The sequence below is a fragment of the Micropterus salmoides genome, unplaced genomic scaffold (genome assembly GCF_014851395.1).
Source record: "Micropterus salmoides isolate LMB-PRFRI ecotype aquatic unplaced genomic scaffold, ASM1485139v1 Ms_hic_scaffold_19, whole genome shotgun sequence".
Lineage (NCBI taxonomy): Eukaryota > Metazoa > Chordata > Actinopteri > Centrarchiformes > Centrarchidae > Micropterus > Micropterus salmoides.
In genome coordinates this window covers 648,864-653,704 of record NW_024041039.1, presented here as the reverse complement: position 1 = coordinate 653,704, position 4,841 = coordinate 648,864, and positions in this window count along the sequence as shown.

Genomic DNA, 4,841 nt, shown 5'->3' with positions numbered 1-4,841 from the left:
CTTCTTCTGCTCCTTGCTGGTGGTGTTTCTCAGAGTCAGTGTTTCTGTAGCTTTTCTTCTCAGGAGAAACTTCACCACGTCCCTCCTGGAGGGGTTTTACTAACCGCTCTGCTCTCATCGCTCCGACGCCGGCTGACTTCTGCAGGAGGGAAACAAACAGGTTTCATCCTCGATGAACGCTTTAGAAATGATGGAAAGGTAAATGTAAACCAGACTTCTTACTTCTTTACCTGAAGAGGTCGTGTTGAGCTCATTTTCAGGTTCCTCATTTGATTTGGAGCAGAGCAGGTTTACACCAGATCTCTGCTGCAGCTCCTCTTTTCACTCTGCGTGTTGAAGCATCTCACTTCTAGTAGATCTTGGTTGGGAGCTGCACATGCTCAGTACCAAGGTAAGGACTACTTACCTGTCCTCAGGTGTGTTGTGGAGTAACTCTGTATCTGTAGGTACCCACTCCGTGCTGCCTGCCGGATCCCTGTCTGTCTGAAGGAGGTTTCCACGAATGTGCCTGTTCATAATTACTCCTGTGTTGCTGTCTGTTCTCATCTCAGGGCGTCAAATACTGACGCTTTCAGAAAGGCTGACAAAGCGTTATTTGATGTCAGAGCTACCCTTCAGCGTCCAGATGAGACGCCCTGTCGAGACCGGAAGCGCTAGTAGCTAGCTAGGTAGCTAGCTATGTTAGTATAAAAGGCGTTGACAGCTTCCCAAAGCCCCTCCCCCTAACCCTAACCACCACAGGGGGGTGGGCCTAAACCTGAGTCAGCGACTGTCTGCACGTCGACCGGCTAACCCTACAGCTGTGCAGCCGTCGCTAGCAGCTAGCGTTAGCCTCCTTTGTTAGAAATCAGGTTTTTCATTTCTAAAGTATTTTCCTGTTAATCACAGTGAACAGTTTCATCTCCAGAGATTAAAAAACACTTTGTTATCTTGATTTGAAAGATTTAGTTGGATCATTTTGAGCAGGCAGATCTGCGGTGACCTTCTTTGACTGACAGAACCACTTCTGAGCATGTGCAGAGCGGATCAGGCCGGCGGTATCATAGATATCCATAATAAAGGCTAGATTTTTATTTTTTTTTCAAAAAACTTTATTCAAAATTAGGATATGCAGCAGGACATCTTCTGTACATCGGTAAAGTCTATGGAGATATCACAAATAGGCCAGGGAGGTCAAGGGTTATGGAAAAAAAGAGAAGAAAAATTGTTTAAATAAATATCTTGTAAAGCTTACAGAGGTCAGATGATTTAACAGCTTTTTTGTTTTTACACTTGGATATTAAAAGAACATAGTGCTTAATGTTAGCAGCAAGCTCCAAAAAGCTTGGTTTCTTTTTTAAGAATTTTGACTTGTGCAAATGAAATTTTGTTAAAATAATAAGTAAATTTATATAATATAATTTTTGTAACGTTTAGTGAATCCAAACAATACATTTTCCCACCGCAATGCAAATTGAGGGTAAATATGGACAACAATAAACTGAGAAACTTTACTCCAAAGTTTGTTGGTATGTGGGCAAGACCAAAATAAATGCACCAGTGTTCATTGAGTTCTCCACAGAAAGTACAGCTGATGTCCAAGTCCTTTTCAGTTTTTGCAGGTAACCCTTAGTGGGATAAAATCTGTGAAGCATTTTGAATGAGATCTCTTTGACTTTGTTGGTTAAAAAAACTTGTGTGGCAAAAGCCAAACTTTTTCCCAACAAATCTCTCCAACAAATGAAGACCAATATGATACAGCAGCGGGTGTACTCTAATGTCCTGTTGAAAAGGTTGACAAATGGCCTTATTCCTACTCTTAGGTTGCAGTGAAAAACAGATATTCCCAACAGTTGTTTCTTTTACATCCACCAGTGTTGGGGGATCATCAGATCCATTAAAACCTTTGAAAAGTGAGATGACAGCTGAAGATATCGAAGACAATGGAGAAGTCCTTTGGTGAAACAGGGATACCATGGTGATACCATGTAGTTATAAAGTTGACTACGTTGGTTAAATTATGATTTACAAGTAAAATATTATTGTCATACCACTGTCGAAAAAAAATTGATTTGTTTTTATACAAATATATCTGTTGTTCCAGATATAAAACCTATGAGGAGTGAAGTTGTGCTTGTAAATTAGGGACCAAACCAGTAGCATTTGTTTGTGAAACAAAGAAAGTTTCAGAGGAATTTTTTCAATATTATAAGTGCACAGCAACAAGAACTGGAGACCACCAACTGAAGAAAAGACATAATGTGGAATAAAATTCCACATACTGGTTGGGCAATTTAAATACCGCTTAATCAAATTAATCTTGAAAGTGAAATTTAAGGTAGTAAAGTCGAGAACACTAAGGCCACCTTTACTGTACTCATTCAAAAAAAGACTTTTTCAGATAATGATTGCAATTTTTCCATACAAAATCATAAAGGATTTTATCAATGGTTTTGCACATTTGTTGATCTATATATAAAGATAGGGCAGCGTATGTTACTCTTGAAATTCCTTCGGCCTTTGAGAGTAAAATCCTGCCTTTCAAAGACAGATAGTTATGATTCCGTCTGTGTGTCTTGTTTGGGAGTCTGAGTTTAGTTCCATGTCCTTAGTTCATGTTTTGGTAATGATTCCTGGTCCTTGTTTGTATTGTTGTGATTTGGTCTCCTCTGTACTCTGTGTTCTAGTTCTGTGTTCTCGTTTAGGTTCTGGTTCTTTGTAACTTGTGTGTGTTTCTGTCTTCGTGGTTATTCACTCTGCCCCATGTCTGCTTGTCTAGTGTTCTCTCTGTTTCCCCCTGCTGTCTCTCTGCCTCGTTAGTCCTGATCCCGCTCACCTGTGTTGCTCCCGCCCCGCTTGTTAGTCCCTGTGTATATGTATGCCTGCTTGTCTCTCCAGTCTTTGTCACGTCCTTGCGTCTAAAGTTGAGTGTTCCTGCTTGTTCCCTGTCTTCGTAGTTCTGGATTATTCCCTGTGTTTGGATCGCCTTGTGTTCTGGACTACCTTGTTGGACTTTGCCTCGAGCTCCTTGTAAGCCTGTTTAAGTTAGTTTTTGAGTTAATTAACATTTTTGGTCGCCTTGCCATTGTCTGCATTTGGGTCCTCGCCCCAGTCTGCACTCAGCACCCAACCCGTGACACAGATCACGTAATAGCCACATGTTAAATTTCTTCATTTTTTTCGACAATGGGAGTGAGGTTATTCTTGCATCTTTGGGGTTCATTTTTATCAAATACAATACCTAAGTAAGTAATAGAGCTTTTCACAGGAATATTAGCAATTAAGTCAACATCACAATCTTTAAGAGCCAGTAATTCACATTTGTAAGGTTTAATCGTAGACCAGAGGCTTTACTGAAGACTTCTATTATGTCAATAGCAAGAGGAACCTGGGAGCTATCTTTAAAAACAGTGTTGTGTCATCTGCCAGCTGACTAATAATGACTGTTTTTCAGCAATGGAAATGACCTGCAAATTACTATTTTTAATGTATTCACATAAAAGTTGGGCTGCAAGTAAAAAAAGAGAGGGAGAAATATGGCATCCCTGTCGAATTCCACGTCTGATTTCAAATCTGGGTGAGGACCCATTTTTAAGTTTAATTTAACCATTTGCATTACTATACAGTCCTGACTGCATCACAAAAGAAATCCCCAAAGCCAAACTTCTTGAGTGAATGATAAAGAAAATTATGTTCGACAGTATCAAAAGAAAAAAAGAAGCTGTCATCTGAAATTAAATGTGAATAGTCAACTAAATCTAAGAATAATAAATGCTAAATGTCTTACGGCGGAGTCTCTATTGTTATCACTGGCGGCCATCTTGTCACAGGCAAGCTTCCTGGCGTTCTCTGTGGTACCTAATGTAAGATGAGTGATCAGCACGAACCCAAATACTCTTCTCGTTGAAATCATGACAGATTTACAAACGGTTTGGTTTCTTACAAACGTTATTAACGTGGCTATAATTCTGGAGGCTTGAACATGTTGAAATTGCAGATTTTCTTTTTGAGAAACGACTTAATCGTACAGCATAGTTGTGTATCACGGCGACTTGCGCAAGTTATCAAGGCTGAGACACAATCGAGCTGTTCAATTATATAGGTTTTACTGACACCAATAACGATTTGAAATTCGAAATGCACACACATGTATATATTTAAGAAAAATGTGTATTTTTATATAAAATATACATACAGACCAGGTCTGGCATATACATATACAAGTCTATATACAGTATATACATGCAAATATTAAATACTTAACTTAAATACACATGCATGTGTGTGTGTATTTATATATAAACATAATTATTATTAATACACTGTACACACATATTATGTAAACAAACTTTTATTTTGGATGTGATTAATCGTTGGCAGCCTATATATAATTATGGTGCCATTTGTACACTGAGTTTTAGTAGCCTATATATTGATTTACCATAAATACCTTGTGCGTGTATATCATTGCACCTATCTGTTCTGTTCAATGTTATTTCATATGAAAGTCCGTTATAATTATTTATAAGTGTCATAACGACATCTCTGACGTTTATAAAAACCAAACCGTTTGAAAATCGGTATAAAATTGAGGAAGTTATGATTATTTAACAAGTACATGCACCAAAACACAATGTTACCAGTGAGTGTGACAAGATGGCCGCCAGGTGCAGACGTCGACCTCCATTGGCCAGCAGCGCGACGAGACATCTAGCCTTTATTATGGATATCTATGGGCGGTACGGATTGGGCACTGACAGTTCCTCTCTCTGCCTCTCTGTGACTTCCTTTTCTGATTATCTGATCAGCTGAGTTTACTGATCAGGTCAGCAGCTGACAGTGATTGTGGAGAGCGCCCTCTG